The 12,534-nt window shown below is 37.9% G+C and overlaps 1 pseudogene; it reads left to right on the forward strand.

Moving 5' to 3' along the window:
* Positions 1-255: 255 nt before the first annotated feature.
* Positions 256-373, forward strand: LOC126290538 (5S ribosomal RNA; annotated as a pseudogene).
* Positions 374-12,534: the final 12,161 nt, after the last annotated feature.

Genomic DNA, 12,534 nt, shown 5'->3' on the forward strand with positions numbered 1-12,534 from the left:
TCCCGCGCGGCGGTAAGAATGATCGAGCAGATCCTCATAACTCACATATTTCCATACTCGATGCTAAGCGACACTTCTGGTGGTGTAAAGATCGATGCCATTAGACATTAAGTCACGCTACACTTTACGTCAATGCGATGGAAAGGTTTGGGTTTTGTGAATGCCTGGGGAACATTATTTGCCATCATGGGTAGTACCAACAGTCGCAGGCAGTGTTACAGTATGTGGGTATTTTTCGTACTTCAGTGTGCTCCGTGCGACGGCCTTGCTACAGTGGATACACCGGTTCCCGTGAGATCACCGAAGTTAAGCGCTGTCGGGCGTGACCGGCACTTGGATGGGTGACCATCCGGGCCGCCATGCGCTGTTGCCATTTTTCGGGGTGCACTCAGCCTCGTGATGCCTATAGAGGAGCTACTCGAACGAATAGTAGCGCCTCCGGTCAAAGAAAACCATCCTAACGACTGGGAGAGCGGTGTGCTGACCACACGCCCCTCCTATCCGCATCCTCAGCTGAGGACGACACGGCGGTCGGATGGTCCCGATGGGCCAATTGTGGCCTGAAGACGGGATGCTTGAGAGGGGTGCTTTCCTTCTTTTAGTGTGATCCCCTTATTGCGCCCAAGGAAATACTGAATGTGGGAAAGTATGAAGACAATTCCACAGCGCTGAGTACTACGTACAACAGAGGAATATGTGGTATCGACCATCGCCGGTCGACCGCACTTTGAAATACGCGCGGCGCTATACCCTGTTCATCATAACAATAAACCTGATGTAAACTTTACGTCATGTATTCTTCCGCGTTTGCTTGAATCTCATTGGACTTCGTTTCGTATGGAGCGGAAGCCATGCTGTGGCCAGTAGACTCAAGTACGATCATAAAGATACGGTTATAGACGGAGCGGTAATGCGAGACAATTTCTATACCGCCGATTTTAATTTGGACAGCACTGGCCACCCTGCTGGTATAGCTAACCTGCAATGGTGTGAGCAGCTGCAGTTCAGACACAAAAAAGGACGAGTAGAAAAACAATGTAGCTTCTAACGTCATTAAATTTTTCTAGAGAATGAAATAACATTCGGAAAAACTCCAGAGCTACCGCACGCTTCTCCGATGACCAGACGGAAAGCATTAGATGCTCTCGTTCTCACCTAGCGTAGTATTCCAGTCTCGTATAATGATGAAAGTTCGTAACTTAAAACCACGGTAATTTTTCAAAGTGATCTATGTATGTTGCACAAGCGTTCTGGAGGGATTTCACCATAGCATTGAATACTGAAGCCACTGAAGGTATTAATGACAGTCAGTCGTCTGTAATCTCTTAGCTCCTTCCTTATTCGAATCCAAGAAATACATGCTATGTTGATAACGAGCCGGTCGACAACAGAATCCATGAAGCTAGCCACGCGCCGCATTTTCTCCTTTTATGGCGTGCCGCCAGCGTTCGGCAGCGACATGCGAAAAAGCTGTGTGCGTTAGTTCCAGTAGGCCTGGCAGCTTAACGACCCTGTTATTCCTCGGGCCAAATTCCTCAATGTGGCTCCAGATCGGTCATCGATAATTAAGAATTTATATTTAAAATGAAAACATGAATTTCGCGTGCAGTACCTAATTAGAAACAAGGAGATGTGCATTATTCATAAAAAGATGATGAATTTTACAATGACTTGATGTATTTCAAATTGAATGAAAAAATGACTTGGGCAGTAATTTATGAACTGGACTAGGTTACTGAGAAGTATGCTACCGATTCCGCTATTTTTTAAAATGTTTATATAGATTTATTCATGAACAGGTACCTCAAAACTTTTACATTGATTTTTAGTTGTATGTATAAATGGTATTTCTTATGTTTCGCCTTCAAGGTGTTGCTTCAGTTCATATATAGACTCTCGTCCTTCGTTAAAGATATAGTTTATAAAACAATATATGAACCTTGTGAGTGTTCTTGTCTTGGATGGTGGAAACGCTTTTCCATCCATATACATTATTTTCTAGTGTGTATTTCGTTAACAGTGATTCGTTAACAGCGCGACAATCAGAGCAATATAGTACACAGACTGTGACTGTACACGATTTTTGAAATAAAAACTACATAGCTAAAGCGTGATTAAGATAAACGTTGATGGCTGTAAATACATTAGAATACCTGAAAGTTTCAGTTAACATAACATAGTAATAACATATTCAATACACAAGTAGGAACTACTTCCAAGAGCGTAACAACATCAGTATATGCTGATGTGACGAAGCTACGGCTTCTCACCAATCATCGTGTCTGTATTTGTTTGCATCAGGTTTATTCTTATGTTGAACCGCGCTGCTTCCCACAACCGCCGCCGCGGCGAAGTGGCGCTGCTTCGAGGCTGTTAATGCCGCCGCCAATTATCTGCTAGGGACCCCAAGGCTTCTCTCGCGCTCATTTGTTACTTGTTCTTGTACTGGCTATTCAGTGTTCTCGTGTATTTGTTGGCCAGGGCTTACGAACTTAGCAACTATCGTTCATAAATTTGCGCTCCATGCTTCCGACAAATGCACAGGGCGAGATATAACAAAACCCTTTGGAAACAATGATGATATCGGCATGACAATTCGCCCTGTTATCTGTGCGTCAGTGAGACAATGGTTTGTGGGCAACAACATTCCTTAAATAGGCTAGCCTGTCCAGTGCCCCAACTTAAGCCCAATGAAACACGTTAGCGATGAGTTGGAACGGCGACTTCACTCCAGGCCCAAGTGTCCAATGTCATTGCCTTCTCTACTTTCTCTTCTTGAGGAAGAATGCGCTGCCCTTCCTCTACGGACACTCACACAACTTATTGAAAGTATGTCCAGCAGAATTCAATTCGACATAAAGGCGAATGGTGGACATACCTCATATAAATGTTCATTAATACGTTTCTGGATACTTTTGATCATACAGCGTTTTTTTAAAGTTACTCTTTTTCCCATTTTGTGACTGACATCTTCAATATAATCTTGTCTTTTTTTAAATCAATTTCAGTATTCATTTGGTACCGCTACAGCAACATTTCACGTCTTGGCTTTCAGAATTCGCTGTTAGTGAACTTACCTGAAAAGGATAAGGTCAGCTCGCGTTTGTTTAATTTTTTTTAACAAGGCAGTTCGGTCAGAGCATGGCACAAACCCCACAACAGATCCTAGCAGGTTTTCTGATACTGCTCGCCAAACAACAGACAATGTAGTGGGTCAATGTTTACTCTCTAGAACAAAATGTTACTCATGCCAGAAAGACTGGCTTCCTGACAAATGACGATATTGGCTCTACTAGGCACATGATCATTAGGCGCATTGCCGACGCTGATCAAGCATTGTGATGAAGCATTCATACTTCGTTCGAGGCTGTTGTGAACGTAATTTTCCAGAGATTTGCCACTGTTCATGTTTCCTGACAAGACCAGTGTAACGTTAGTACGATTGTCGGAGGCGGTACTTCCACGTTGGGGTTACTGGAACGTCGGTACAGCAGTCCAGGTGAAAGACTATTGAGAGCAGTGAACTAAAGAAGGCAATGGCTTCAGATCAAGGGGCACGACAAATTACTTCTGTGATCACAAGTTCTTACTCGAAGTTTAGTTGCATATATAATAACAATGGTGTTAGAAACACAACCGCTTATAATGCTTCTTGTTTTTATACAATGAACTTCCGAAATCTGGTACCTGAAAACAGGTTGACGGGGCTGGTAAAATATTCATATAGCATCAGATTCGATGTAGTACGATTAAAGGAATGCGGCAAAAGGTGAACAGCAAATTAAATTAAAATCTAATTACACGTTTTACTACAAGGGAACCTGGCGGGGATGATATTCAGGTGTAGGATTTTTCATAAATAAGAAAATTAGTAACAATGTTACAGATATTGAATAAATCTCGACGTAAAAGTAAACATGTCGTATTTTTGCTAGGTTACATAACGCTACATCGCATTTTCACGTAAATAATTCGTCTCGTTTTAGAACTAAGTCCATCTCTGATGGACACACGTCCAGATCAGCCGCTCTCAAAACTCCGCCATCTCATTCCCCACATCCTCCTGGTGGTGGCTCACCTCCAACTGCGCAACGCTACGCGCTGTTCACATCCAACTGCCCAACACTACAAGAGCGACTACTCCAACAATGCCAACCAGCCACAGGCTTCACACAGCACAGTCAGTGATATTCATACAGAGCGCTAGGTGACGTTACCAACATAAAAACCTAAACAGACTACTTACAATGCGAATATGTTACGACGAGGAGCCATAAGGCCTCTACGAAGATTTACAGATGTCGGTAAATGACATCAAATCACACTAGGAGATGATAATGAGATATGTTAACGTGAAGTTAGGAAAATTGGAAAAAAAAATTCACAGACAATAAAGAACAAATGACGTTTTAAAATACTCATATGTTGGTGTCTAACTGGCGAGTGCATATCGGAGATGCTAATTTAGTTTCGAAACAGCCATTCCGTTACACTTCATATGCTTGACATGCACACTATGCCCGAAACTTTTTTTCGACACGGTGCAGTTGCACGATGGTGTCTGAACAAAAAGAGCATGTCAGACTTAAATAGAATCTACAGAGAATAATTATGCATCTATCAGACTCCGCTCCATAATACACAAGATTTGCCTAAAATTATCACCGTCTGCACAGAAAGAACACTAGATTTTGCTTCCTTTACTGCTTGCTCAATATACAGATTGAATAACATCGGGGACAGGCTACAACGCTGTCTCACTCCCTTCCCAACCGCTGCTTCTCTTCCATGTCCATCCACTCTTATAACTGCCATCTGGTTTCTGTACAAATTGTAAATAGCCTTTCGCTCCCTGTATTTTACCCCTGTCACCTTTAGAATTTGAAAAAGAGTATTCCAGTCAACATTGTCAAAAGCTTTCTCTAAGTCTACAAATGCTAGAAATGTAGGTTTGCCTTTCCTTAATCTATTTTCTAAGATAGGTCGTAGGGTCCGTATTGCCTCATGTGTTCCAACATTTCTGTGGAATCCAAACTAATCTTCGCCAGATCGGCTTCTACCAGTTTTTCCATTCGTCTCTAAAGAATTCGCGTTAATATTTTTCAGCTGTGACTTATTAAACTGATAGTTCGGTAATTTTTTCATCTGTCAACACTTGCTTTCTTAGGGATTGGAATTATATTCTTCTTGAAGTCTGAGGGTATTTCGCCTGTCTCATACATCTTGCTCACCAGATGGTAGAGTTTTGTCAGGACTGGCTCTCCCAAGGCCGTGGATCACCTATGTCAGTTATAAATGAAAAAACATTCAACGAATGTAACAAAGAGAACACCTATCCTACGTTACCATTAGGCAAAACTAAAGTAAAAGAAGCAGTATCTGGTAAAGGAGTAGATGTAAAATTACAGACACACTTATTCTTTTGTATTGCAGGTCATACGTTCCGCACAAAGTTTTGGATTGTTGCCTTATTGAGAACAGACGTTATTTTAGGTGCGAATTTTTTGGTACAACACGTCGCAATTATTGACTTTCAAAATTCCTATTTATTGTTAAAGGATAAAAATGTACAACTGGCATTAGAATTTCAGCACTCTTTATCTGCAGAAGAACAAACAATTAATCGGAGAGAGGTCATTTCTGCATCTCGTAACATAGACTGTCATTCCACATTGTTCACAGATACGTATGTTCACAACTACAATACACCAAACGAAACCGACTATGACGTTATACAAATGATTTGTGATCAGGTTAAACAGAGCGGTGCAAATACAGCAAGCTCCAGTTTTTGACAACATTCTTGGTACTATGTCCGGTTTTATGTATGAATTTCAAGTTAAACAGCATGACACATTTAAAGCTAAACATTATCCTGTTCCTTACATCCACAAAGAAAAAGTTAAGAAAGAATTGCAAGCTATGCTAGACGAAGATACTATTGAACCGGCAGTTAGTTCGTACATAAACCCACTGCATATTGTTAAGAAAAAGGATGGCTCACTTCGCCTCGTACTTGATTCCCGTCATCTCAACGACATTATTATTAATGAAACAGATCGCCCACAGACACTAGAAGAACTTTTGCAGAAATTTCATGGTACTGCTATTTATTCCACATTAGATTTGAAATCGGGATTTTGGAAAATTCAGCTCCATCCGAACTGCAGAAAATACACAGCATTTGTCTGTTTTGGTGACTGTTACCAGTTTTGCAAATTACCATTCGGTTTAACAATTTATTCAGCAGCATTTATTCGCGGTTTGAATAATATACTTCCGACACTACCGAAAGACAGAATCACAACGTATGTAGACGACATCTTTATTGCAGAAGCTAACTGGTCTGAACACAATCTGATTCTTGACCAACTGTTACAAAACTTTCGTGCACAAGGACTCACAGTTAATCTTAGCAAATCGCACTTTGGGAAAACATCCATAAAATTTCTTGGACATATAATTTCAGCAGAAGGCATTGCGCCTGACCCAGTAAAACTTCAAGTTTTACGTGACATTACTGTTCCAGCGACGAAGAAACAACTACGCAGCTTTCTGGGTTTAATTAACTTTTTCCGCAAATTTATTCATTACTCTACTTTAGACACCCCTAGATTATGCCAATTGACGGCTAAAAACGCTATTTGGTTCTGGGATAGCCAAGCACAGTCTGAACTTGTTAATCTGAAACCTGCATTGTTGAATGCACCTCTTTTATCACATCCAGATCCTACTAGAACATTTTCCATTGCCACCGACAGTTCTAACACCACTTACGGCGTACACATTTTTCAGTAAATTGAAGAAGACGGTACTACAGTAATTAAAAACATCGCTTTTGCAAGTCGCGTTCTGTCTCCTGCTGAACGCAATTATTCTGTCACAGAACTTGAAACATTATGTGTTGTATGGACATTTACCAGATTTAGGTATTTTCTTTATGAGACACACGACCTTTTACACGGATCATAGACCTATCCAGTTTTTACTTTCTGCTAAATTTACACATGACAGGTTAAGCAGATGGAAACTTTATTTACAGGAATTTAATTTCACAGTTGTTCACATTCCCGGTACACAAAATATTGTAGCAGACGCACTATCCCGTTCTCTCAGTAACAATCAGCAAGACATCGCAACCAACTTCTGCCAAGCAAATTTCAGCCTCTTGTATATTCAACAAGTTGCATTTGAAAATTTCATTTCATCGTCATTACGAGACATAGTACAAGAGCAGAACAAAGACAGCGTATGGAAAGAAATTAAACACCTTTGGCAAGATAGGAATAACGTTACCATTAGAAACCATTATACTGTACGCAAGAACATTCTGTTTCGCCGCTCTCAACCTGACAGAAACAACTGGTTATTATGTATACCTGAAGAACTTGTTAACAAAGTAATTTTGTATACTCATTTAAGTTACGCACATTATGCAGCCAGAAAATGTTTTTTTTTTTTTTTTTATACTGAGAGAACGTATTCGACGAGTTTTAGCGTCATGTAAAATCTGCCAGAAAGCTAAATCAGACACGACTTCACATATTCCTCTGTTACATCCCATTGTACCCGTTGAATTGAGACACATGGCCGCTGTAGACATTTTTGGTCCGATTCCCAGATCTAATAGAGGTTTTTGTTACATCTTTCTCTCTGTTGAACTCACATCGAAATTTGTTACCTTCACTCCGTTACGCAAAGCTACTGATAAATCTATTTCGAATGCATTTGTAAAACATTTTTTATTTCGTCTAGGGCACGTATCGAAAGAAATTTCCGACAATGGACCACAATTTCTATCTGCAATATGGACACGTATGTTACGAGCTAGAAACATTTCTTCGATGTACATATCCAGGTATCACGCTTCTTCGAACCCTTCTGAACGACTGATGAAAGAAAATGGTAAACTATGTAGAACATAGTGCCATAAAAGACATATTGATTGGGACACACACATATTCTCATTTCAGGATGTAATTAACTTCATACCAAATGAATCTACTATGTTATCTCCGACTGTTACATTGAAAAATGTTGAACCACCCAACAAAATTGAAGAATTGTGTCCTTTCCTACATCTCGTCGACTACGCCACCATGAAATAATTGACATCGCGCTCAACAATATCAAACGTGCCGCAGAGCGCCGGAGAAGACATCAAAAACAGGTATGTACACTCCGTGACTTTCACACTAGACAGAAGATATTAGTACGCACACATTATTTATCCAACAGAGGAAAAAGTAGATGCAGTAAATTTGAGCTAGAATAGAATTCGCAGCATTCCTCACCCCAATGTAGTACATGTCGAAACTTTGAGAACCAAAAAACGCAAGGGCAATCACCATATTTCCAATATTAAACCCTTTATTAAATGAACATCCTTTATGATTTATCACTTTGTAATGCCGCTCTATGTTACTACTCACTGATGATGATGATTATATTTTTACTTGTCAAGTGCCTGGCAAGGTAAGGTTAGCAGGTCGCTTTTCTTGTCGTTATATATCAGACCGTGCATATTTTCCATTTTTTTGTGTATGTATGATTGTTTTCTTATCGAAAGTAGAATTTTTCTCTGTAAGCACTTTGAAATCTTTAAGATGTAACAAACACCAGTTGACTTTGACATTTTACCTTATGATATCTCAATATCTTGACTATTCTACAGTTTTTGCTACTACATTATGATACTGTGTGTACATTTTTTCTGCACCTGAAAACTGTCAATGGTTTTGACCTAATACGTATTCTGTCATGCTATGCTGTATGCTTAGTTATATCACTAGAAACAAGTTTCTATTTAATGGGTACATGATTTAAATGCAAGATATTAATCCATATACATCATTTTTCAGAATGCAATAATGTGTAAAAGAAATAAATTAAACAAACTACAGTGGTTTACTATGAAATGGCAATTTCACCTTCAGGATGAAAGAAAGGAAATGCAATACGTTGCCATGAAGAGTAAGTGGATCGGAATTAACAAGCATTAACAATAATATACTATATATATCGTATAATAGCAGTCTTAACTAATCATTTTTCTCTCAGAATACGAGGCGATTGATGCAAGCTGTCAGACAGAACTACACATGTCAATTTTAGTGATGAAATATGCTAGAAGTTAGAAACACTATACTATGAATAGTTGTATGAAGTAAATGGTAATAAGAATAATGAATATTGAAATGTTTATTTTTTGCAGATGATAATAAATTATGATGAATAGTTATATGAAGAATATGGTAATAAGAATATTGAAGTTTTTCTTTGCAGATGATGATAATGATAAAGTTATGCTAATATGAATAATGAAGTTTTTCTTAGCAAATGATGATAATGATGTAGTTTATATATTTTCCATTAGTTAAGAGATGCTATGCAGTTATTTAAGTATTTGTTACAGTTCCTTTTGACAGTATGTCTTATGTCGCATTGTACAATCACTGAATGTTTTAGGAAAGACAGCTAGAGTACATACATATTAAGTACACGTTTCATTACCTGTTAATTCGAAGTTGAATACTTTTCAGCATTATATACTTTTTTTCTTTCAGGTCAATAATCCACTTTATATTTTTCCAGAAGAAGCTTTTCATCATATTAATATACTATAAGCAGTTAGTTATTAAACCTGTTCTAGTATTTGCATTTTTTTACCCAGTTGTGTCAATCATTTCTGAATGTGATCACATATACTGTCCTTGTTTCATAACCTTGCTACAGCTGACTCATGACGAATGATGTTATTAATCCTTATTTCCAGCAACAAGTCAAAAGCAAATTGTTTCATCCCCCAGCAATTAATTATCGATCCCAATGCAATGCATTGCTGGCACAAAAAAATTATTACCAGTCCCAACTATTACCAGTATACAACTAAATAATGCTACCAGTTTAATATATTCTTCTAATCCTAAATGTAATGCAAATTTTTCTGATGCATTGATTCCATTATGTCTATGTATTATTGGACTAAACACCTTGAATACCAGTTCCAATGTCTTACATTCTAAATATGTTTTATGTCACTTGCATGATATCATATATAAACACTAACAATTTGATACTACACACAATAACTCTTGTTTTGAATGATGACTTCTGAATAATGCACAATAAATGCCTTGTAACTGGCCAATGAATGCTAATGATTACTGTAATGAGATGACTTATGCATGAATGCTATGCCAATGAGTACTGTAATGAGATGACTTATGCCTAAATTCTGTACCAATAATTACTGTAATGAGATGACTTATGCATAAATGCTATGCCAATAATTACTGTAATGAGATGACATGACAATAATTACTATAATGAGATGACTTATAAATGATGTTTTGTTATACTCTATAAATGCTATGCCAATGATTACTGTAATGGGATGACTTATGCATAAATACTATGTGAATATTACTGTAATAAGATGACTTATGCAAAATGTTCTGCAATACTCCATACATACATAGAAATGTTTAGTAACTAGCCAATGAGTGCCAATAATTACTCAAATCTGCTGATACACTAGTGTAATTCTGAATGATGACTGGCATAAGACTTAATGTCCTTCACCCTCTGACCTAATTACCAGCAATTACTGCAATATATCCTGTCCATCCTCATGATCATGGAGCACTATATTTGGTTTTTGCACTAATTCTACGTTGATGTAAGAGTATCGTTTCTGTAAGAATGTGGTGGTGACATATCAAGCTGTCCACCACTCTGACTGAAGGAGATGTCATTATGGTCCTACTGTTTGGTGTACCTAACGTACTACCAAAATGATAACATACAATATTAATACAAGATTTCAGTGTCTTGGCTACACTGACAAATACTTCAGGGAAGAGAACTTCAGATTGTCACACTTGGTGTTGTGCTTCTGTTGAAAGATATGAACTTTTAGTGCAGCTATATGCAACCCACTGTGCTACAACCATGATGCTATCGTTCCCCTTCCTTTCCTAGTTCATATAAAATGCTAAAGACTTTTACAGTGTGTGTGCACTTTATCTCATCTCTTAATGTGATAAGTTCATGTAAAGATCTAAAGACTTCTAGAGTGTGTGTGCACTTTATTTCATTTCTCAATATGTTCAACTTCTTGTAAAATGGTAAAGACTTATGCAGTGCATGTGCACTTTATTCCATTTCTCAATATGTTTCAATTCTTGTAAAATGGTAAAGACATATACACTGTGTGAGCACTTTGTCATTTGTTAATATGTTCTGTGCTCATTGCATATGCACTTCATGTCATTTCTTAATGTGTTCTGTACAGTGCTTGTACACTCTATTTCATTTCTTAATATGTTCTGCACTTATCTGTAATGAATATACTCTGTGACTGTAGGCTTAGTTGCTCATGGCAAGTCCAATTGACTCACCATCGCTGCGAAATTTTTGCCCCCACCCCCAGTGGAGGGTTATGTAAGAAGTCCATGATTAAGGAATTTGTTGCTAGCACACTCAAGCAGATGTAATTTTGATGGATTGCTCACGCGCTGCCTGCTATATGTAAGCTATAAGAGAATCTCAGACCAGAGAGCTGTGTTGTCAGTAGTAGTAACTGTTTGTCAGTAGGAATTTGTAGTTGCTAGCAGTCGTGTGTATCGAGTTGGCTTGACCAGTCGTGGGGAGCGTTGGCAGTGCCTATTGTAGTATCAAGTCCAATGTAAGTGTTTCAAAAAAAATCTCTTAATAATAATCTTTTTTATAAAAATTAAAGAAAATTTAAAGAACTTACTAATTTCTCCAATCCATGGACATCCCGATTTTTGTAAAGAACAAATTCGGTTGTTCTTTTTATACATTACAAATCTAACGGCCAGCATTTCACTGGGTTGTCAGAAAAATTTCTTATAGGAGCAGATATATACGCATTATCTGGCGACCTTATTGAGGTAAGAATTCTCAGATCATTCAGTATGATGTTTCAGGACCATGACGCAGCACTGCTGATGTCCAAAATTTACCAGTTGAAATTCAGTCAATTATTAAAAGGTTATAAGTGAGTCACAGTTTTATTGAGAGGTTAGTAACATTTTTATTATTGGTAGGTTACGAAATTTATCTGTTTGTAGGTTATGCTGAATGTGATTGAATGCTATAATACATAATTATATTTTTCACTGTTGGGAAATTACACAGTTGAGAATATGTAGCTTGTCTGTCGAAAACAGAATTTTTATATCTAAAAACATAACCTTTGCTACTACAGAAACTCGCAAACCAAAGAAAAATGAGTAACGCGAAGAGTTTGAAAATTGTTGCAGTGAAATAACTAGACAATTCCAAATCGAAAAAAAGAAAGTAGCAAACCCAGTCTCTTTTTTTAAGTATCTCCGAAATACCTTGAAACATTTAACAACAAAGCGACAAAATGCACAGTCAATTCATCAAAAATTAGCTTTATTTTATTGCGTCACAGTGCAATTATCATAGAGAGTGATATTTGGCGCAATACGTAAGATGTCTAGAATAATAGTGAAAACGATGTATCTTTGACGCATCTTTTAT

Source organism: Schistocerca gregaria, chromosome 1 (assembly GCF_023897955.1).
Source record: "Schistocerca gregaria isolate iqSchGreg1 chromosome 1, iqSchGreg1.2, whole genome shotgun sequence".
Taxonomy (NCBI): Eukaryota; Metazoa; Arthropoda; class Insecta; order Orthoptera; family Acrididae; genus Schistocerca; species Schistocerca gregaria.